Here is a 25,612-nt window from a genome sequence, read left to right as displayed (position 1 = left end):
GTCAGCTCACAGCCTACACCACAAGCTGAAGTTTTCTTTACAGATGGGACTAAAAATGCCAAAGCTTCATTCTGGTCTCTCAAAGAATATAAAGTCTTTTACACTAAATTCCATTCTGCTCAACAAAATGAATTATATGCTCTTATTCAAGTTATTTGCCTACACCCTTACCCCATTAATATAGTCTCTGATACCTTGTATTCAGTTTTCATATTAAAAAATATAGCAACCTCCACCATAAACTCCAAGCAACCTGTTATGCAACAACTCTTTTTCGAACTACAATCTGTTATTAGAAACCTCAATTCTTCCATTTATATTCCACATATTCGAGCACATTCCTGCCTTTCCGGCCCCATGACTCATGGTAATGAACAGGTTAAACTGGTTTCTTTTGCCTCTCTATTGCACAATGATGCTGGCTCCCTACAACAGCTATGGAAAATCTCATACCGCCAGGCTAAAGAACTTATTAATAATTGCTCTACTTGTAGACCCCTACATCTTCGACACATTGCACAAGGTATTAATCCTTGGGAACTGCAACCTAATGAACTATGGCAGATGGATGTAACTCATTGCCCTAAACTCTCTCCATCTTCCTTCCTACATGTCTGTATTGACACAAATTCTTCTTTTATATGGGCCACACCTCTTAGCACTGAAGCTACACAACACGTTATAACTCACCTATTAGCTTGCTTTGCTGTAATGGGAACTCCTAGTTCTACTAAAACAGACAATGGCCCTGCCTACACTTCAAGATATTTCAAACAATTTTTACAATCATTCTCTATTAAACATATCACAGGTATTCCTTATAATCCACAGACACAAGGCATAGTTGAACGAGCACATCACACACTAAAATTACAAATAAAAAATTAAAAAGGGGGAATACACAGGAACACTACTATCTAAAGCAGACTTTACTAAATTCCAATATAAGATATTCTCTAAACCTATAACTATTGTTAATATAACTTTATTTGTTTTAAATTTTTCAAACTTACCACAAGGAGATATCTTGACAACAGCATAAAAGCATTTCAAGGAATTGAAGGACTCTTCTCTTCCTCTGCCCATTTAGTACCAAGACAGGTTAACTAAACAATGGGAATATGGGAGATTAATCTTACAGGGAAAGGTGCATGCTTATATTTCTCCAGATGGATCCAACGAACTCACATGGCTTCCTCTTTGGAAGATTTGACCCAAGGGGGCCCCTGACATTCAAAGTAGAGACAAAACAACAAAAAGCCCAAGAGGAAGAAATTCCAAAATGGGCCATGGTGGTTCTACAGATCTCCAGGAAGCACCACCCTCAGCAGCATCAACCTTATGATCTTGGGGATGAATAAAATCCCTTACTAATCAAGCTGAAAATCTGGTTTCTCAGCAGGGAATGCCTCGGAGTCCTAAAAATATTTTTGTTGCCATGCTTACTTTGCTTGCTTGCGCTCCCCCCACTAGAGCTGAACTAACTAATCATACTTACTGGGCTTATATACCCAATCCCCCTTTACTACAGGTTGTAGAATGGATGGAGAAAGGACCAATCATATCAACCAATGACTCCATATATATACCTTCTCCCTGGAACATTAAAGGGCCCTCACACCCCGAATAAGAAGGGAAACTAATTAATATTTTTCTCTAGGTTATGAAGCCCTTCCTCTGTGCATGGGCCCAGCAGAATTTGCATAAATGTTAGCCGACAAACTTGGGTTTTCACCCTGCCTCCAAAAGAGGACTTTTGGAGGTTGCTTGGATTATTTACTGCCCTTTCTTTGTCCGTGAACCATGTTTATACTACTGAAACTTTAGGGAAAGAACACAGAACACTATACAAAGGGTTTACTTGTAAGAACTTTAAATATACTCCTGTTCGTTGGGGAAAATGTCAAACCAAATCAGGAAAATTTATGTTTGTGGCTAATCATACAATTGTCTATTGGGGACCCCATGGTATGTGGTTATCTAACTGCTCAGGTGATATTAACAGCACTGTGTGTGACTATGCTACTCAAGTAGCATGGAAGGTTACTAATACTACAATGGAGCATTACCATGACAAAGGACTTCTTGGGTGGCATGACAGTGGAATGGTCCCCCCTCGTCCTTGAATCATCCTCCATAAACATATTGGGCTTGAAAAATGGGACAACTGGAAACTTGCTGTGAACACTGAAGAACTTGGGACTTGGACTGGACATTTCGCAGGGACCAGTTGTAGTCATAGTAACTATTTCTTTCATTATAACGAATCATATTTTATACAAGCTTGTGTCCCCCTTCCTTTTGCTATAACTATAGGGAGTTTACAATTCAATAAGACTTTATGTTCTGTAACTTGTATAAATTACAAATTATATACTTGTCTTAACTCTTTTGTTTCCTTAAGAAATGAACCACTTTTGATTCTTTGATCATTCCATAGTCTGTGGTTACCAATAAATCTCCAGCGACCCTGGGAAGAAGGTCCCATGGCTGGACTTGCTTCCTGGTTACTTACTAAACTGCTCTGGCAATCTAAATGATTCACTGGATGGCTGATTCTTGGTATTTTGGTATTAATAGCTATTTGTACCACTGCTGCTGTCTCTGGTGTTGCTTTACAAACCTCAATTCAAACACATAATTTTATTCAAAATTGGACTAAAGATGCTCATACTATGTGGGCCACTCGGGCTCAGATAGATGAGGATATACAAGATGAAATACAAGAACTAAAACCAGCCATCAAATGGGTTAGAGATCAACTAATAGATGTACAAAAACAAGTGATACTAAAATGTGATTGGAATTCTACTCAATTTTGTGTTACTGCTGTTCAATTCAATCATAATGCCTACAACATGGAACAAATAAAATTTTATTTATAAAACATACATGATAATGCCTCTCTGAATATACAATTATTACAAAAAGAAATCTTTGAAACTTTTTCTAAAAATCTGCCCTCTTCCACTAATTTGGAAACTTTAGCTGAACAACTAGCTGATCAATTATCTGGGCTAGATCCACGCGGATGGTTTCAGAGCATTACTCACAGCCTTGGGTCTGGAACTGTAACTTTGGTGATTGTCTTAACAATTATATTAGTTGTTTACCACTGCCTTTATGAAAAAATTGTTAAAACTAAACAAACTCAAATGGTCAAGACCCTTTTTACAAATATAATAAATAAATAAGGGGGGATTGTCAGGGAACGTTTACCAGGAGGATTCTTATGTGCTATTTGTCATAAATCCTCTGTTCCTTATCAGTTCCTGGCAACAGGAATAAGTGGAATGGCACACTGCTCCCAGGACTGAGGTCATAGGATGAAACACATGCATGAATCTCCTTTAGGAAACATTCTCCTTATGACAAAACTGCTTAGTCTCTATCCTCTTTCTTGAGATATGGATTGTCTCCTGACCTTATGACCCTTGTTTATCCCTTGTTCCCTTGATAACAATTGCTGTACGTTTGGTTTTCTGATCTTTATCATTGTTGAAAGAAATTCCTTGTACAACAGCCTATATATACTCAGAGTAAGATCATTAAAGCACCCTTACTCCACCAGAGGCTTGGGTCTCCATGTCTTTCTCTCTCTCTCTCTCTCTCTCTCTCTCTCCCTCCCTCTGGCTAATTCTCTGGAGCATGGAAACCCACCAAGCTCACTCTCCTGCCTGGGCTTTCAAAACCTCCTCGAGAGGGCACCCTGTGCCTTCGTGAGTGGTGCAAGCCCCGTTCTAGGGTTTTATTGGTTCTCTGCGTAAACCAAGGAATATTAACTTCTTTCTCTCTTTCACTTTCTTATCGTCGACTCCAGACCACCAGGTTCTGGTCCATTCAAGGACCGCAACAAGAGACCATAGCAAAAATCAACAAAGCTAAAAGCTGGTTCTTTGAGAATATAAATAAAATTGACAAACCAATAGCCAGATTCATCAAGAAACAAAGGGAGAAGAATCAAATCAACAAAATTAGAAATGAAAATGTAGACATCACAACAGATAACACAAATACAAAGGATCATAAGAGACTACTATCAGCAACTATATGCCAATAAAATGAACAACTTGGAAGAAATGGACAAATTCTAGAAAAGTACAACTTTTCAAAAACTGAACCAGGAAGAAATAGAAAATCATAACAGACTCATCACAAGCATGGAAATTGAAACTGTAATCAGAAATCTTCTAGTAAACAATAGCCAATGAACAGATGGCTTCACAGCTGAATTCTACCAAAAATTTGGACCTAACACCTATCCAACTCAAACTCTTCCAGAAAACTGCAGAGGAAGGTAAACTTCGAAACATCATTCTGTGAGGCCATCATCGCACTAATACCAAAACCAGACAAACATGCTCCCAAAAAAGAAAACTACAGGCCAATATCACGGATGAACATAGATGCAAAAATCCATAACAAATTCTAGCAAACAGAATCCAACAACATATTAAAAAGATCATATATCATGACCAAGTGGTCTTTATCCCAGGGATGGAAGGATTCTTCAGTATCCACAAATCAATCAATGCAATACAGCACATTAACAAATTGAAAGATAAAAAGCATATGATCATCTCAATAGATGAAGAGAAGGCCTTTGAAAAAAATTCAACATCCATTTATGATTAAAAAAGAAAAACCCTCCAGAAAGCAGGAATAGAAGGAACAGACCTCAACATAGTAAAATCTTGACAAACCCACAGCAAACATTACCCTCAATGGTGAAAAATTGAAAGAAATTTCCCTAAAGTCAGGAACAAGACAAGGGTGCCCACTCTCATCACTAATATTCAACATAGTTTTGGAAGTTTGGGCCACAGCAATCAGAACAGAAAAATAAATAAATAAATAAAAGAATCCAGACTGGAAAGGAAGAAGTAAAACTCTCACTTTTTGCAGATGACTTGATCCTCTACATTGAAAACCCTAAAGACACAACCAGAAAATTACTAGAGCTTATCAATAAATATAGTAAAGTTTAAATCCCTTGCATTCCTACAAACTAACAATGAAAAAACAGAGAAATTAAGGAAATAATAACACTCACCATTGCAATGAAAAGAACAAAATACTTAGCAATATATCTACCTAAAGAAACAAAAGACCTATGTATAGAAAACTATAAAACATTGATGAAAGAAATCAAAGATGACACAAATAGATGAAGAAATATACCATGTTCTTGGATTGTAAGAATCAATGCAGTGAAAATGAGTATGCTACCCAAAGCAATCTACAGATTCAATGCAATCCCTATCACGCTACCAATGGTATTTTTCACAGAACTATAAGAGATAATTTCACAATTTGCATGGAAATACAAAAAATCTCAAATAGCCAAACAATCTTGAGAAAGAAGAATGGAACTGGAGGAGTCAAACTGCCTGACTTTAGGCTCTACTACAAAGCTACAGTCATCAAGACAGTATGGTACTGGTACAAAGACAGAAATATAGATCAATGGAACAAAATAGAAAGCCCAGAGATAAATCCACACACCTATGGACACCTTATCTTCGACAAAGCAGGCAAGGATATACAATGGAGAAAAGACAACCTCTTTCACAAGTGGTGCTGGGAAAACTGCTCAACCATTTGTAAAAGAATGAAACTAAAACACTTTCTAACACCATACACAAAAATAAACTCAAAATGGTTTTAAAGATCTAAACATAAGACCAGAAACTATAAAACTCCTAGAGGAAAACATAGGCAAAACACTGTCTGACATAAATCACAGCTGGATCCTCTATGACCCACCTCCCAGAGTATTGGAAATAAAAGCAAAAATAAACAAATGGAACCTAATGAAACTTAAAAGCTTTTGCAAAACAAAGGAAACTATAAGCAAGGTGAAAAGAGAGCCTTCATAATGGGAGAAAATAATAGCAAACAAAGCAACTGACAAATGATTAATCTCAAAACTATACAAACAACTCCTACAGCTCAATTCCAGACAAATAAATGACCCAATCAAAAAATGGGCCAAAGAACTAAACAGACATTTCTCCCAAGAAGACATACAAATGGCTAACAAACACATGAAAAGATGCTCAACATCAGTCATTATCAGAGAAATGCAAATCAAATCCGCAATGAGGTACTATTTCATGCCAGTCAGAATGGCTGCTATCCAAAAGTCTACAAGCAATAAATGCTGGAGAGGGTGTGGAGAAAAGGGAACTGTCTTACATTGTTGGTGGGAATGAAAACTAGTACAGCCACTGTGGAGAACAGTGTGGTGATTCCTTAAAAAACTGGAAATAGTACTGCCATATGACCCAGAAATCCCACTGCTAGGCATACACACTGAGGAAATCAGAATTGAACGAGACACGTGTACCCCAATGTTCATCACAGCATTGGTTATAATAGCCAGGACATGGAAGCAACCTAGATGCCCATCAGCAGATGAATGGATAAGAAAGTTGTGGTACATATACACAATGGAATATTAGCCATTTAAAAGAATACATCTGAGTCAATTCTAATGAGGTGAATGAAACTGGAGCCCATTATACAGAGTGAAGTATAAGAATATATATATTTTTGTAAGCCAGAAAGTAAAACACCAATACAGTATACTAATGATATATATGGAATTTAGAAAGGTGGTAATGATAACCCCACATGCAAGATGGCAAAAGAGACACAGATGTATAATAGAACAGTCTTTTGGACTCTGTGGGAGAGGGCGAGGGTGGGATGATTAGGGAGAATGCCATTGAAATGTGTACATCATCATATGTGAAACAGACCACCAGTCCAGGTTCGATGCATGAGACAGGGTGCTTGGGGCTGGTGCACTGGGATGACCCAGAGGGATGGGATGGAGAGGGAGGTGGGAAGGGGGTTCAGGATGCGGAACACATGTACACCCATGGAGAATCCATGTCAATGAACGGGAAAACCACTACAATATTGTAAAGTAATTAGTCTCCAATTAAAATAAATAAATTTATATTAAAAAATAAATAAAAAAATAAAAGGCATCATGAAAGGAATTAAAAAAAAACTCAAAGTTTCAAGTGTAGTATCTCAAAGGGAAATTTTATGTCTGTGCTATAAAGAGAAACCAAGTAAATTCCATGGTAGTGGACTTTCTGTAAATTCCTGAAAGTTGAGTTTAAGAAATCCAAGAAAAAATATCCTAATGGTTACAGATACTTCGACAAAAATTCCATTTGCCTCAGTGTGCCATCATGAGACTGGAAGAAAATTGTAAGAAAATTTAGTTAGGGTATTTTCTCTGAGCTCCATCTCCATTCTAAAAAATTAGAAATAAGAAAAAAAAATCCCCTAATACATATTTACATTAATTTTATTGGGTTAGCCAAAAGGTTCATCCATGTTTTTCATACCATCTTATGGAAGAACCCAAACAAACTTTTTTGCCAACTCAATAGTTTTGCCTTGGTGCACAAAGCCTTATCTCTGAGGTTCATTTCCTTCTCAGTCACAAGTCTGATTTCAGAAGCTGACAACTGTGTCTTTGCTCTGGACAGTTCTACAGAAAAACATGCAAAAAATAGTTTATCTCCCCCTCACCCACACAAAATTTTCAGCTTTTATCCCTTCTTAGTTCTTCCCATTAAGCTACTCTTGTCCTCCTATTCTGATTTCAATCCCACCCTTTTCCCTTAGATACTAATAGCTAATAATAGTTTGTCCATAAAGAAGACTGTCATTTTAATGCATTCAAATTTCTATTTAACATCTGTTTGGTGTAATGTGTCTTCATTTATTTGAACTGGAATGAAAGTTTTAAACAGAGATACAGATGTGTGTTCATGTGTGTGCTTATGCACACAGGCACACACACATATACACAGAAGTCTTTCCTGGAAATATTTCAAGATAAGTCAGGTCGAAGAGATGTTTGTCATGGAGTTTTTGAGTGAATCTAACTACACACCTTAATAGTTATAAAATATATCTATATTGAAAAAAAATTGAAAATTCAAAATTTGCCTTTTCTAAGGTTTTCCTCTCATGTTTCATATTGGGGATGTGTTGAGATCCCAAAATAAGCCCTTTGTTTGTAATAATTCTTCCATACTTCCCTGGTGGCTCAGATGGTAAAAGCGTCTGCCTACAAGGTAGGAGACCTGGGTTCTATCCCTGGGTTGGGAAGATTCCCTGGAGAAGGAAATGGCAACCAACTTCAGTATTCTTGCCTGGAAAATTCCATGGACAGAGGAGCCTGGTCGGCTACAGTCCATGGGGTTGCAAAGAATGGGACATGACTGAGTGACTTCACTTCACTTGTACTGATAAATTGACTAGACTCTCCAATGAAATGATGTCTCTCTATCATCCCAATTAGTAACGACTTGAGGTGGCCGGAATCTGAACTATCTTACAGACAGATTAAGGGTTAAGAAAATCCCTTTAAAATACTTTTAACAGCAATAGCAATAATTTATTTTATTATCATTGGCAAACCTGTTGAATACATTTACTATATGCATATATATATACATGCATATTTATATATACTGAATGCTTCTTAAATTGCATTCATATTGACTAAAGTGAGCACTCATAACTAGAGTGGAATAGGTATTATTTACATTTGGCAAGTGAGAAAAACTGGCAATAGAATCAATACATTTTTTTTTTCAATTCCAAAAGTTAAATAAGCAGCATATCTGAGATTATTACATAGCTCAGTAGCTTAGAACTTTATATACTACCTTTAAAAACTGGTAATTAGAATTAGCTGTATGTCTCTTCTTTTCTTTCTGTAGTTACTCAGTAGGTAAGACCCCTCCCCCAAACCACATACTTCAGTTTAAAGGAATGCTTGTGGTACAGCAGAAGGGAGAAGGTGCTGATCCAGAGGTATTTGTTAGGCTTTCATCCCTCAAAGAGTATAAATCCTGAAGTGGAAAGGAAGGGACTATGAGAATTTATAGGAGTGAAGAAAAAGAACAACTCACAGCTGTGGGAGTACTGCAGCATTATGCATCAAGATTCAAATTTCACACTGGGGCCAGATTTGCAGAGACTGTGATGAAAACTGGGTGACTGGAATGCAGCATTGGGAATGGGCTTTATGTGCTTTATGTGTCTTGGGCTTTATGTGCTTTATGTGTCTTGGGCTTTATGTGCTTTATGTGTCTTGGGCTTTATGTGCTTTATGTGTCTTGGGCTTTATGTGTTACTAGAAAAATCTACCTGCAATCATAAGGCTCACTGTCTGCTGAACCCAGGGTAGGCATAGTATGAGCTAAGAGGTTGGCAGAAGACTCGAGGAGCCATAGGAACTGCAGATATGTTTATTCTCTCTTGGCTGAGCAGCCATAGCAGTGGATATGCTATTTCCCTCCTCTTGTGGCCAACCCAATGGACACAGTCATGAAGCAGCAGTAATTGCCACTGCTTTCTAGGTGGAGCTCATATATCGCTACAGCACAAACTAGCTTGTGACCAAGTGAATACCACGTGACGAGTGTGCACGGTGATATAAAGGATCTCAGCTGTTACATAGTCATTATTTATAAAACATGGGGTGAGAGAACCTGAACACACCATCTTGGCTAATTTGCTCTCTCCCCACAATTTCCAAACCAAACCAATCTAGAGGACACAGCTGGAAAATAAAAACTCAAAGATTTAGTAGATATCAGACATTTTTAGAATAGGAAGTGGCCTCAGAAATCATCTAATCTAACAAATTATTTATAGAGGAGGAAACAGGCCTGGGTGGATGGAGACAGGGATAAGTAGGCTACACACTTATTTAGTGAGAGAGCTGGAGCAAGAGCTTTTTGTCTGTATTTCTTTCCCTTTCATTTTACTTCAACGACAGCTATTGCCTTGCAGCAAGGAAATAGAAATCTGAGCAGAAACACTTTAGAGTTAAAGGGAGACACCATTAGAAAAGACGTCTGCCTAATTACAGCTTTATAGATTACTTTAAAAATTATACTTGCTACTCACCAGTTGCCTGCAGAGCCTGAAAGGTGAATGAATACATGGGCCTGTGTGCAGGGGGATTTAGTCAAGGGCAGAGTACAAATACCCAGGAGGAAAATAAAGCAGCTTCCATAACAAGGGAAACAACAGTGCACAGCTATGGGATAACAAAGGAGTAACAAATTATGTTTGGGATTTCACAGCTTTGGGGAGAAATTTGCAAAAGTTGTGCCCTATCCTGGGAACAGCAAGCAAAGTATGGGGAACACATACCTTTATGTACCTGGTGCTCCAAGTTGGAGTGAGCTAGAAGCTTGGGAGAAGGAAGCCTTCCAAAAATCTAATACATATCTGCTTTTTAGAAAGCCCAGAGATAAATCCACACACGCATGAACACCTAATCTTTGACAAAGGAGGCAAGAATATACAATGGAAAAAAGACAACCTCTTTAACAAGTGGTGCTGGGAAAACTGGTCAACCACTTGTAAAAGAGTGAAACTAGAACACTTTCTAACACCATACACAAAGATAAACTCAAAGTGGATTAAAGATCTAAATGTAAGACCAGAAACCATAAAATCCCTAGAGGAAAACACAGGCAAAACACTCTCTGACATAAATCACAGCAGGATCCTCTATGACCCACCTCCCATAATAGTGGAATTAAAAGCAAAAATAAACAAATGGGACCTAATTAAACTTGAAGGCTTCTGCACAACGAAGGAAACTATAAGCAAGGTGAAAAGACAGCCTTCATAATGGGAGAAAATAATAGCAAACGAAGCAACTGGCAAAGGATTAATCTCAAAAATATACAAGCAGCTCCTACAGCTCAATTCCAGAAAACTAACTGACCCAATCAAAAAAAAAAAAAATGGGCCAAAGAACTAAACAGACATTTCTCCAAAGAAGACATACAGATGGCTAACAAACACATGAAAAGATGCTCAACAACACTCATCAGAGAAATGCAAATCAAAACCACAATGAGGTACCATCTCACGATGGTCAAAATGGCTGTTATCAAAAAGTCTACAAACAATAAATGCTGGAGAGGGTGTGGAGAAAAAGGAACCGTCTTACACTGTTGGTGGGAATGCAAACTAGTACAGCCGCTGTGGAGAACAGTGTGGAGATTCCTTAAAAAACAGGAAATAGAACTGCCATTTAACCCAGCAATTCCACTGCTGGGCATACACACCAAGGAAACCAGAATTGAAAGAGACATGTGTATCCCAATGTTCATCACAGCACTGTTTACAATAGCCAGGACGTGGTAGCAACCTAGATATCCATCGGCAGATGAATGGATAAGAAAGCTGTGGTACATATGCACAATAGACTATTACTCAGCTATTAAAAAGAATCAGTTCTAATGAGGTGGATGAAACTGGAACCTATTATACAGAAGGTAATAAGTCAGACAGAAAGACACCAATACAGTATATTAACCCATATATATGGAATTTAGAAAGATGGTAATGATGACCCTATATGTGAGACAGCACAAGAGACACAGATGCAAATAACAGACTGTTGGGCTCTGTGGGAGAAGGCAAGGGTGGGATGATTTGAGAGAATAGCATTGAAACATGTATATTATCAAGTGTGAAATAGATCACCAGTCCAGGTTCGATGCATGAGACAGGGTGCTCAGGGCTGGTGCACCCTGAGAGATGGGATAGGAAGGGAGGTGGGAGTGGGGTTCAGGATGGGGGACACATGTACACCCGTGGCCGATTCTTGTTAATGTATGGCAAAACCACTACAATATTGTAAAGTAATTAGCCTGCAATTAAATAACTGAATTAAAAAATCTAATACATATCTGCTTTTGCTGTGTTTGATATTTTACTAATCCTATAATTTAAAATCTGCATTTTTTCTTCTAAAGTTGCCTGAAGATAGGAAGCATAATGTTAAAAATATTAAAGTTAGCAAGCAAAAATGATTCAAATGACATCAGGAGAACCTGGGTACAGATATCTCTCAATATATTTTTAACACTTCAGTGAATCTTCTCTTCCAATACTCCACTCACACTCTATGTCCTTATTTTGCCCTTTCACTAGTCAAAATTCCCTTCTTCAACCCTCCATCCACATCTGCCCTTCCATAAAATCTCTAGAATCCCTAGTTAGTTCTCAGATCATAGCTCCAGATCCTAAAATAGAATTTCCATTCCTTAGAACAACTGATCATACTAATTTATAACATGAGTTGGATCACTGGTCAACCAAACTATACCTACAGCCCTCTGAGATGGTTTTCATCTTGCAATAAAAAGCTGATTGACTGAAAGGAATGTATATTTAGACAAGAGGTTGGCAAATGTTTTCTGTAAAGAGTTAAAATGGTAAATAATTTAGGCTTTGTAGGCAATATGATATCTATTGCAATTGGTCAATTCTTACTGATTTCAAAAGCAAGCATAGACAAAATGTATTCATGAATAAGCTCATATATGAGTGAACATACTGTATTACAATAAAACTTCATTTATAAAAACAAGTTGGTAGTGAGGGTAGCTCAGCAGACTTTCTCCACAGAGCAACAAACATTTAACTCATGAAAAATTATAGAAAACAATCATTAAATTATAAGAAAATTGCTTAAAGCAACACACAGGAAATGAAGAAATATTTACCCAAGAAAATCTACCAAATCTAGTAAATCTCAGCAATAAGAGTTAGAGTCTGTAGCACTTAGGCTGTGAGCTCCCATCCTCTGGCCTCCCCAGCTCTGTGTTATAGGAGCTTTACTGTAGGCATACTACAGTTTTACCTGAGAGGGGCAGGGTAATTATCTCATGCTCTCCTCTCAATCTATGTTGCTTAAGCACTATTCCAAACATATCTAGCTGAAAGGACTGGAGATCTTCTGACTACCCCACTTAGACTCATAGAGTTAAGACTTTGCCTAAGAAAGGACAACAAATATGGGAGCCTGATTAACTCCATTCTCCTTTGCAGAGATTCTACTCTGAAAAAGACAAGCTGAGAAAAATCAAGTACTATCACACCCCACCCCCAAAATTAATGGCACAGGAAAGATTCACTCTTAGAGAAATAATGTGTTATTTCTACTCTTACTTCCTACTCAGTGACATAGAAATGTGAATAAGAAAAGAGGCAAGCCACAAGGAAAGAATGGAAAACTCCATACCTAAGTGAAGTCACTTAGTCATTTCCAACTCTTTGTGACCCCGTGGACTGTAGCCTGCCAGGCTCCTCCATCCATGGGATTCCCCAGACAAGAACACTGGAGTGGATTGCCATTTCCTACTCCAGGGATCTTCCTGACCCAGGGATCAAACCCGGGTCTCCCACACTGCAGGCAAACTTTTTACCATCTGAGCCACCAAGGGCCTTGTCAAAACAATGTAGATTTCAGTGAAGAACAATTAAGAGGCAGCCAGTATCTCTGATATAAACAAAACAGAAGAACAGCCAGAAGTGCAGTAGAGATTCCTAGAGAAAGAGAAAGCCACGAAGAACCCTCTTGGGATCACAGTAAACTCTGAGGGTTGGTAAGATTGTGTGCATGCACTACTAATGAGTAATCAGAGTAGGACAAGGGGTAGACTTGAAAGCATTCCCCAAGCCACATACAGATAGATCAGCAAAAAGTGGAAGCCTTCTTGGCTCAGGCAGCTTAAGCACAATATTTCTCAGGTATAAAAAGTAACAAAATTGGGTTATTTGCAGAGAAGTGGATGGACGTAGAGTCTGTCATACAGAGTAAAGTCATAAAGAGAAAGGTAAATATTATATACTAATGCAAATATGTGGAATTTAGAAAAATGACACAGATGAACCAATTTTCAGGACAGGAATAGAGACACAAATGTAGATAATGCACAGGTAGTAATGAAAGGGAATGGGGATGGGATAAAGTAGGAGATTGGGATTGATATATATACACTACCATGGATAAAATAGCTAGCAAGAACCTATTGTAAAGTGAAGGTAGCCCAATTCAGTCCTTTTTGGTGACCTAGACTGGTGGGATAGCAAGGTGGGAGGATGGTCCAAGAAGGAGGGAATATATGTATGTGTATAAATATATATATTTGATGTATATATGTACATGAATTTAAATATATATTTATGTATATATATGATTCACTTCATTGTACAGCAAAAGGCAACACAACATGGTATAGCAACTATACTCCAATAAAAAAGAAGTATAAATAATAAAAATGAAAATTCTAGAGATTTGAAATATAATAAGCAAAGTGAAAAATCAAATGGATGGACTCAAGGGTGCATTTAGTTTTCAGATTAAAGAATCAACATGCTTTGTAATAGCTTATAATGGAAAGCAATCTGAAAATAATGTAAAGCTGAATCATTTCATACAGTAAAAACTAATACAATGTTGTAAATCAACTGTGCATGTGTACTAAGCCATCTCAGTCTTGTCTGATTCTGTGTGACCCCATGAACCATAGCCTGCCAGCCCCTGTCCATGGGATTCTCAAGGTAAGAATACTGGAGTGAGTTGCCACCTCCTTCAACTGTAGTTCAATGAAAAAAGAATCAGCAAACTTGAAAATACTTTAACAGAGATTATGCATCTGAAGAACAGAAAGAAAAAGAGTAAAGACAAATGAACAGAGTCTGAAAGAGAAATGCTACAAGATGAAGCAGACTAACAGTAGCATAATAGAAATACCAGAAGGAGAAGAAAGGAATAATGGGACATAAAATCATTTTCAAAACAGATGGCTGTAAACTATACCAATTTGGTGAAAAACACTAAACTTAACATCCAAGAAACTAAAAAAGAAACTTAAATTAAGATTAATACAAAGAAGTCCATAATGTGACACAAAACCAAAACACTGAAAGCCAAAGATAAAGAGAAAAAACACAAAAACAGCAACGGAAAAACAATAACATAAGAGGAACCACTATTGGATTGACAACTGATTTATATCAGGAACAGTGGAAGTCACAAAGCAGTGAAATGATATACTTAAAGTGTTGAAACTGGCGGTGGCGGCGGGGCGGGGGGGGGGGGGGGGTCAACCAAGAATTCCTCATCCAGAATAAATATTCTTCAAAAATGAAAGGGAGATGAAGGCATTCTCAAATAAACTAAGAAAGAGATTTTCTTGCTAACAGACATGCATTGTAACAAATACTGAATAAAGTTTCTTTAGGCTAAAAGGAAGTGATACTACATTATAATGGAAAATCACAGAGAAAACCAAAGAACTAAAGTAAAGATAACTACTCAGTTAAAAAAAAAAAGAGCATAATTAAATATATCCTTCCCTTTCTTCTCTAAAATAATTTAAAAAACAAGTGCATAAAGCAATATGTATACAACTGCATTACAGCAACAATAATATGTATCTTTTTAACATATTGATAATAACAGTGTTGGAATAAGAAAATTACTCTTGGTGGTAATGTGTTGGTCCTTTAATGGACCGGAACCTGGTGGTCTGGAGTCAACGATAAGAAAGTAAGAGAGAGCGCTTGTTGGTCCTTTAATGGACCGGAACCTGGTGGTTCTGAGAGTAAGAGAGAGAAAGAGGCTGATATCCCCTGGTTTACCCCGAAAGCCAATAGAGCCCTGTTCTTAGGGCTCGCGCTGCTGCATGTAGGCACCAGGCGCCCTCTAGAGTGGGTGAAGGCACAGTGTGCCTTCTCGAGAGGGTCTTAGAAGCCCGGGCAAGAAAGTGAGCTCAGCGGGCCTCCGCGTTCCAAGGAATTAGCCAGAAATAGAGAGAGAGAAAGAGAGAAAGAATAGAAAGAAAGAGGAAAAGAAAGAAAGACACAGGGACCAAAGCTCTGATGGAGCAAAGGTGTTTTTAATCAACATGGCGTGGGCATATATACTGTAGTAATTCTCAGCAAAGACAAAGGTTAAAATTCCAGACTTACAAAACATAAGATGATCCCTATCAAAGAGAGAGTTGCAAACAATCATCTTTTACCATTTGGCTCATACAAAGGAAGTGGGTACTTATCACTTTAATGAGAAATGCCTGGATTCCTCAGCCCCGGGAAAGGCGTGCCTCTCCTCTTAATTCCTGAATATTCAGGAATCAATAAGGGCCAGGGGGTTCCTGACAGATCCAAAACAGCACACAGGAAGTCTCTTGTTAAATGCTTCCTGACAGTAATGTGAATCTACAGGAAGAGATGAAGAGAATCAGAGCTAATAAAAGAGACTAAACTTATCTTTTTAAAAACTCTACAATATATTGTGCTGTCATTCTTCTCCTAGCTTCTTTAGAAGTAACAAAATTATACAAAGTGATAATTTTAACAAGGTATTGTTAATTTGTTCATATGTTTATACATCTATATCTACAGAGTCTTATTTCTTCCAAAGGATATATTTTCCATATACTTTGTACTTATATAGATTAGCACAGAAATGGGAGAGTAAATGAAGGAAGAAGAGACTGGCAGGATACAGTCAATGGGGTTACAAAGACTCGGACAAGAAGGAATGACTGGGCAAATGAAGCTGCATATGAATGTATTTTACTTTAATTAAATTGGCATAAATCTAAAAGTAGGTTCTAATAAATAAAAATATATGTATTAAGCCTAAGAACTACCAGCAAGAAAACAACTGAAAGCATTAATACAGTTAAAAACCCCTAAAGGAATAAAAATGGTATATTGGAAAATATCTACTTGGAAAACTCAGCAGTGGGCAAAGGACTGGAAAAGGTTAATTTTCATTCCAATACCACAGAAGGGCAATGCCAAAGAATGTTCAAACTACCGCAAAATTGCACTCATTTCACATGCTAGCAAGGTCATGCTCAAAATCTTCCAACCTAGTATCAACAGTACTGGAAATGAAAACTTCCAGATGTATAAGCTGGATTTAGAAAAGGCAGAGGAAACACAGATCAAATTGCTGACATCCATTGGATCACAGAAAAAGCAAAAGAATTCCAGAAAAACATCTACTTCTGCTTCATTGACTACGTTAAAGCATTTGACTGTGTGGATCACAAGAAAACTGTTGAAAATCCTTAAAGAGATGGGGATACCAGACCATCTCACCTGTCTCCTGACAAACCCATCAGTAGGTCAAGAAGCAACAGTTAGAACTGGACATGCAACAATAGATTGGTTCAAAAGTGGGAAAGGAGTGTGTCAAGGCTGTATATTGTCAACATATTTATTTAACTTCCCTGGTGACTTAGATGGTAAAGCTTCTGCTAGCAATGCAGGAGGCTGGGGTTCAATCTTTGGGTTGGGAAGATCCCCTGGAGAAGGAAATGGCAGTACCCCAGTACTCTTGCCTGGAAAGTCTCATGGATGAAGGAGCCTGGTAGGCTACAGTCCATGGGGTTGCAAATAGTTGGACATGACTGAGCAACTTCACTTTATTTAACTTATATGCATAGTACATTATGCGAAATGCCAGGCTGGATGAATTACAAGGTGGAATAAAGATTTCCAGGAGAAATAACAATAACTTCAGATATGCAGATGATACCACCCTAGTGTTAGGAAGTGAAGAGGACCTAAAGAGCCTCTTGATGAAGGTGAAAGAGGAGAGTGAAAAAACTGGCTTAAAACTCAACAATAAAAAAGCTATGATCCATTCTACCAAGTTTTGCCTGGTTCTAATAGACATAAAGAACAGACTTATGGACACAGGGAGAGGGGAGGAGAGGGTGAGATGTATGGTGAGAGTATCATTTACCATATGTAAAATACATAGCCAATGACAGGGAAAAAAAAACAAAAACAAAAAATTAAGATCGTGGCATCCAGTCCCATGGCATATATATGGGGAAACAATGGAAACAGTGACAGAGTTTATTTTCTTGGGTTCCAAAATCACTGTGGGAGGTGACTGCAGCTGTGAAATTAAAAGATGCTTGCACTTTGGAAGATCCCCTGGAGAGGAATGGCAACCCACTCCAGTATTCTTGCCTGGAAAATCCCATGGACAGAGGCGCCTGGCCCTGGCAAGGGATCACCAAGAGTCAGACAGCACTAAGCACATACATGCACATAGAAAACAAGAGAAAAAAGGAAAAATATGGAAATGTCAATAATGACATTAAATTTAAACAGATTAAATTATTTAATCAAAAGTAAAGAATTAGAAAGTTGAATTAAATTGAAATAATATTCAACTATATGCTGTCTGCAGTAGATGTAGCTTGACTTAAAAGCTAAAAATAGGTTAAAAAAATGGGAAATTATATATTAAACAAACAGTAACCAAAAGTGAGATGGAGTGACTATACTAAAATCAGACAAAATAAACATTGTCACACTGTAACTAGACAGAAAGAGGGACATTTATAATATAACTGTGCTATCACATTAGTAAAATGGAATAATTATAAACATGTTTGTATCTGACAAGAGAGCTCCAAAATACATGTAGCACAAACCAATATATTTGAAGAGAACTAAGCCACTTTTAATAATGGATAGACTGATAACACAGAAGATCAACTAGGAAATATAAGACACTAACACTATAATAGACATTTATAGAAAATTTCAACAAATAGCAGCAGAACACATACTTTTTTCTAGATAGACATGGCATGTTCTCCATGATATACATATACTTGGCCATAGATAAAGCATTATCAAATTTGAAACGACTGAAACTATACAGAGTATGCACTTTGACTACAATGAAAATAAATTAAATTTGAACAATTTTTTTTAACAAATATGAACATGCTTGTAAATAACCACTAGATCAGAAAAAAATGTGAAAGAAATTGTAAAACACATTGAGTTAAAACAAAACAAACACAAAATACTAAAGTTCCAAAGCTTATGGGATGGAGAGAAGTCACTGCTTAGAGGGAAATTTTTATCCATCAGATCAGTTCAGTTCAGGCGCTCAGTCATGTCTGATTCTTTGGGACCCCATGAACCACAGCACGCCAGGCCTCCCTGTCCATCCCGGAGTTCACCCAAACCAATGTTCATTGAGTCGGTGATGCCATCCAACGATCTCATCCTCTGTCGTCCCCTTCTCCTCCTGCCCTCAGTCTTTCCCAGCATCAGGGTCTTTTAAATGAGTCAGCTCTTCGCATCAGGTGGTCAAAGTATTGGAGTTTTTCAGCTTCAGCATCAGTCCTTCCAGTGAATATCCAGGACTGATCTCCTTTAGGATGGACTGGTTGGATCTCCTTGCAGTCCAAGGGACTCTCAAGAGTCTTCTCCAACATCACAGTTCAAAAACATCAATTCTTCTGTGCTCAACTTTCTTTATAGTCCAACTCTCACATCCATACATGACCACTGGAAAAACCATAGCCTTTCTAGACAGACCTTTGTTGGCAAAGTAATGTCTCTGCTTTTTAATATGCTGTCTAGGCTGGTCATAACTTTCCTTCCAAGGAGTAAGCGTCTTTTAATTTCATGGCTGCAATCACCATCTGCAGTGATTTTGGAGCCCAAAAAAATAAAGTCTGACACTGTTTCCACTGTTTCCCCATCTATTTGCTATGAAGTGCTGGGAACAGATGCTTTGATCTTAGTTTTCTGAATGTTGAGCTTTAAGCCACATTTTCACTCTCCTCTTCCACTTTCATCAAGAGGATCTTTAGTTTTTCTTCACTTTCTGCTATAAAGGTGGTGTCATCTGCATACCTGAGGTTATTAATATTTCTCCCAGCAATCTTGATCCCAGCTTGTGCTTCCTCTAGCCCAGCGTTTCTCATGGGGTACTCTGCATATAAGTTAAACAGGCAGGGTGACAATATACAGCCTTGACATACTCCTTTTCCTATTTGGATCCAGTCTGTTGTTCCAAGTCCAGTTCTAACTGTTGTTTTCTGACCTGCATATAAGTTTCTAAAGAGGCAGGTCAGGTGGTCTGGTATTCCCATCTCTTTCAGAATTTTCCACAATTTCTTGTGATCCACACAGTCAAAGGTTTTGGCATAGTCAATAAAGCAGAAATAGATGCAATTCTGGAGCTCTTTTGCTTTTTTGATGATCCAGCAGATGTTGGCAATTTGATTTCTGGTTACTCTGCCTTTTCTAAAACCAGCTTGAATATCTGGAAGTTCACGGAATTTTAAGCATTACTTTACTAGCATGTGAGATGAGTGCAATTGTGCGGTAGTTTGAGCATTCTTTGGGATTGCCTTTCTTTGAGGTTGGAATGAAAACTGACCTTTTCCAGTCCTGTGGCCACTGCTGAGTTTTCCAAATTTGCTGGCATATTGAGTGCAGCACTTTCACAGCATCGTCTTTCAGGATTTGAAATAGCTCAACTGGAATTCCATCAAGTCCACTAGCTTTGTTCATAGTTATGCTTCCTAAGGCCCACTTGACTTCACATTCCAAGATGTCTGGCTCTAGGTGAGTGATCACACCATTGTGATTATATGGGTTGTGACGATCTTTTTTGTACAGTTCTTCTGTGTATTCTTGCCACCTCTTCTTAATATCTTCTGCTTCTGTTAGGTCCCTACCATTTCTGTCCTTTATTGAGCCCATCTTTGCATGAAACACTCCCTTGGTATCTCTAATTATCTTGAAGAGATCTCTAGTCTTTCCCATTCTATTGTTTTCCTCTATTTCTTTGCATTGATCACTGAGGAAGGCTTTCTTATCTCTCCTTGCTATTCTTTGGAACTATGCATTCAAATGGGTATGTATTTCCTTTTCTCCTTTGCTTTTTGCTTCCCTTCTTTTTACATCTGTTTGTAAGGCCTCCTCCAACAGTCATTTTGCTTTTTTGCATTTCTTTTTCTTATGGATGGTCTTGATTCCTGTCTCCTGTACAATGTCACGAACCTCCGTCCATCATTCGTCATAGGATACTACATTAAAAAGGAAATTTCACAAATCAGTAACCTAACCTTCCCTCTAAGGCACAAGAAGAGCAAATCAAACCCAAAGCAAGCAGGCAGACGATAATGAGTGGAAATTCATGGAAAGATTTTTAAAAAGAGAAAAATTGCACAAAAATTGTTTCTATGAAAATATCCAAACTCTTAAACTAATAAGGAAACAAAAATTACTCACATTACTAAAATCAGGAATAAAATCTGGGTCATTGTTACTCAATTACACAAATAAAGATTATAAAGGCATACTGTGATATTCCTGTATGAAAAGAAATTATGGAATGCCAATATTTATTTTTATTCAGGTATAGTTGATTTACAATATTTTATTAGTTTCTGCTATATAGCACAGTGATTCACACTTACATGTATAGATGCTTATTCTTTTTCATATTCTTTCCCATTATGGTTTGTTATAGGATATTGAATATAGTTCCCTGTGCTATGTAGTAGGATCTTTTTGTTTATCTATTTTATATATAACAGGTTGTATCTGCTAGACCCAAACTCCTAATTATCCATCCCCACCCTCTTATGATAACCGTAAGTTTATTTTCTATGTCTATGAATCTGTTTCTGTTCTGTAAATAAGTTCTTTTCTGTCATATTTTGTATTACACATATAAGTGATACCATGTGATATTTGTCTTTCTCTTTATGACTTGTTTCACTTATTATGATAATTTCTAGGTTCATTCAAGTTCCTGCCAGTGACATGATTATTTTATTCTTTTCTATGGCTGAATAATATTCCATTCCATTATGTGTGTGCATACACACACACACACACACATATATCCATATATATATATATATATATATATATATATATATATATATATATATATATATATCCATTCATTTATTGATGGACATATAGGTTGTTTCAATGTTTTGGCTATTGCAAATACCTCTGCTATGAACACTGAGGTGCAGGTATCTTATCAAATTAGAGCTTTCTTCAGTGGGTTGCTGGAATCATATGGAAACTCTATTTTTAGTTTTTTAAGCAACCTCAATATTGTTTTCTACAGTGGCTGCACCAACTTACATTCCCACTAACAGTGTAGGAAAGTTCCCTTTTCACCACACCCTCTCCAGCATTTATTATTATATTTAAATGTTTTAATGATAGTCATCCTTACCAGCATGAAGTGGTACACCATTGTAGTTTTGATTTACATTTCTTTAATAATTAGTGATATTGAGCATCATTTCATATGCTTATTGGCTATCTGCATATCTTCTTTGAAGAAATGTCTATTTATGTCTTCTGCCTGTTTTTTTGACTGAATTGTTTTTGTTTGTTTGTTTGTTTTGTTACTGATTTATCAAAGTTGTTTTATAATTTGGAAATTAAGCTTTTGTCGGTTGCATCACCTGCAAATATTTTTCTCCAAGTCTGTAGTTGTCTTTTCACTTTGTTTATGATTTCCTTTGCTGTGCAAGAGCTCATGTTTGATTAAGTTCCATTTGTCTATTTTTGCCTTTATTTCTATTGCTTTCAGAGACTGACTTAAGAAAATAATGATACATTTTATGTACCAGAGAATATTTTGTATATGTTCTCTTCTAGGGGTTTTTAGGCATCATGTCATATTTTAAGTCTTTAAGCCATTTTGAGTTTATTTTTGTGTGTGATGCATGGGTGTGTTCCATTGACCTTTCTGTTTTTGTGCCAGTACCATACTCTTTTGATTACTGTAGCTTTGCCATATAGCCTGAAACCAGTGAACCTGATTCCTCCAGCTACATTTTTCTTTCTCAAGATTGCTTTGGCTTTTCGTGTCTCCATTTTTTTCCCCCAAGATCTTAGATTATTTTTGTTATCATCATTCTGAATTCTTTTATCTGATAGATTGCTTATCTCCTGATCATTTAGTTGTTCTTACAAGTTTTTATCTCACTCCTTCCTCTGCAACATATTTCCTTGTCATTTCATTTTGTCAAACTTACCTTGTTTGTGGTCTCCTTTCTACAGGTGGAGGGATCATAGCTCCTCTTCCTTCTGTTGCCTAACCCCTGGTGGGTGAGTTTGGTCCAGAGGCTTGTACCATTATCCCTTTGATAGAAGGTTTGATCGGTGTTGTGTTGATCAAGCCTGTCCTAGATACTGAGTGGGGCTTCCCTTTGCTCTGTGGTTACCACTGCCCTTTAAGGGGAGAGTCTGCTCCATAGTTGTTGGAGTAGGGGCCCCCAGATCTGTTTTTAAGATGTGATGTGAAGTAGGTGAGATTGGAGCACTCCCACTGGGAGAGAAGTCATGGAATAATCCTCCTCTGGAGCTGTTCACCTGTGAGTATGCTCTGTTGTGTCCTCTTTCACCATTTGTGTGGGTTCACAAAGTACACTGTTGTTGCAATTGCTCTAAGTCTCACCTTAACTGTGGGTATGTGAGAAATTGGCCCTGGTGACTCTTGGATGTTGTTTTCACCCAGACACTGGTGCAGATCAACTGAGGTCAGGTCCCAGGACTGCAATACTTGTGTGGTAGTCACGCAATTGTGGGAGCTATGGAGGCAACTTGAACTCGGGTCTGGCCCAATCTCCACGTGTAGGTGCCCACAGCTGCTAAAATCAGACCCATTCCAGCTACATGAGCACATGTTCTTTTAGATGTTTCACGGGTGCTGAATTTGGAAGCCATCAGCAGAGGTGTAACTCCGATGTTCATGCAGCCAACAGGAGAGATTTCAGCTCTTCTTCAATAGTTCCACAGCTCCTGGTGCTCAGCTGTGGCTTCAGCCTTTCCTCTGGGCAGATTTCCTAGTGGGAAGAGCCTTCTGTGCCCTCCCCAGATTCCCTCCAGGGACTGAATGGTGGGTCCTGACACCCACTGGTGACTTTTGCAGTAGTGAGAGATTTTCATGTGTTCCCAAGTGATGGGGGTAGTTCTGGCACCCACTGGTATATTTTCTAGTGGTGAAAATTATCCATGCACTCCAGGGACAGCATGAGCTGGTCCTGGCGCCTGCTGGTGGGATTTCTAATGTCAGGAGCCGTCCATGTGCTTCCAGATCAATGTGGGCAGGTCTTGGGGCTCCCTGGCCAGAAGTCCTAATGGGAAAAGATGTTTGTGCCCTTCTGGGACAGTGATGATGGGCCCTGTGGCCCACTGGTAGAATTCCTAATGGAGAAATCTATCTCTGACCTTCTAGGTGAGCCTGAAATCTTCCGGTGGGTCTGGAAGAGGTGGCCAGCACCATCCTCTGAAGCTTAAGATGGCAGTAGTGACTCATCTCTGTGCCTAGAACTCCTATAGGCTGTGTCTTGCCTGAGAGTGCTCACAGTAATAGAAATTCTTCTGGTGGTCTCACCTCTCTCCTCATGTGCCGCCCTATAATGGTGTCTTGTCTCTCTGGTATGTCCAGGATTCTCCCTAGTACACCATCAGTTGCCATGGCCTGGCTTCTTCAAACTGTTTCCACACCTAAACATGGTCCTCTCCCTGAGACTGAGATTTGGAGCCTGAGCTTCAGCACCTGACACACCAACCAACACTGACACCGACAGAGAAGTGCAAGGTGGTAGTGCTGACCCTCTGTGCAGGTTACTTTCCATTTGCCTTCCACAAACAGGTTGCTGCTCTCCCCTCTTAGGCTTGAAAATTTCCACTCCATCCAGTCTAGTATCTCCACTGGTGAGGGCCTTCTCAAAGGTGTGGGAAGCTTTCCTCCTTCAAAGCTCCATCTTGAGGGCACAGTCCCTATCCTAAATCCTTCTTTTTGTTTTTCCTTTTGTTCTACCTCATTATGTGGAGGTTGTCTTGTCTTTTTAGGCACCTAAGGTCTTCTGTTGGCACTCAGTAACTGTTCTGTGTGATTTATTCCACTTGTAGTTGTATTTTCAATATTTCTGTAGAGGGAGGTGAACTCTGCTTCCTGCTCTTCTGCAATTTTTATCCCATTCCTTCTTATCTTTGATTACTATAGCTTTGTAATATTCTATGAAGTCTGGGAGGATTATGCCTCTGATGTAGTATATCTTCAGGATTGCTTTGGTAATTATGGATCTTTTAAGGTTCCACATAAATTTCGAGATTATTTACTATAGTTTTGTTAACAATGCCATGGGTAATTTAATAGGGATCACATTAAATTTGTAGATTATCTTCAGTAGTTTGATCATTTTAACAATATTAATTCTTCCAATCCAAGATCATGAGATATTTTTCCATTTTTTGAATAATTTTTAATGTCTATTATCAATATTTTATAGCTCTCAGCATATAAATATTTCATCTCTTCAGTCAGGTTTATTCCTAAGTATTTTTGGATGCAATTTTATATAGCATTGGGTCTTTTAGATGGCTTCACCAAAAATTTAGACAAGAGCTAACACCTATCACACTGAAATTCTTCCAGAAAATTGCAGAGTAAGGCAAACTCCAAAACTCATTCTACGAGGCCACCATCACCATAATACTAAAACCAGACAAAGATGCCACACAAAAAAGAAAACTGCGGGCCAATATCACTGATGAACATAGATGCAAAAGTACTCAGAAAAATTCTGGCAAACAGAATCCAACAACATATTAAAAACATCGCACCTCATGACCAAATGGGTTTTATCCCAGAGATGCAGGGATTCTTCAATATTTGCAAATCAAACAGTATGATACACTGCATTAGCAAATTGAAAGATAAAAGTCATATGACTATCCCAATAGATACAGAGAAATTCTTTGACAAAATTCAACACCCATATATGATTTAAAAAAAAAAAATCTCTCCAGAAAGCAGGCATATATCTCAACATTATAAAAGCCACATATGGCAAACCGACAGCTAACATTATCCTCAATGGTGAAAAATTGAAAACATTTCCTCTAAATTCAGGAACAAGACAAGGGTGCC

Source organism: Dama dama, chromosome X (assembly GCF_033118175.1).
Source record: "Dama dama isolate Ldn47 chromosome X, ASM3311817v1, whole genome shotgun sequence".
NCBI classification, from domain to species: domain Eukaryota; kingdom Metazoa; phylum Chordata; class Mammalia; order Artiodactyla; family Cervidae; genus Dama; species Dama dama.
The sequence above is the reverse complement of the archived record's forward strand: the minus strand, read 5'-3'. Positions refer to the sequence as shown.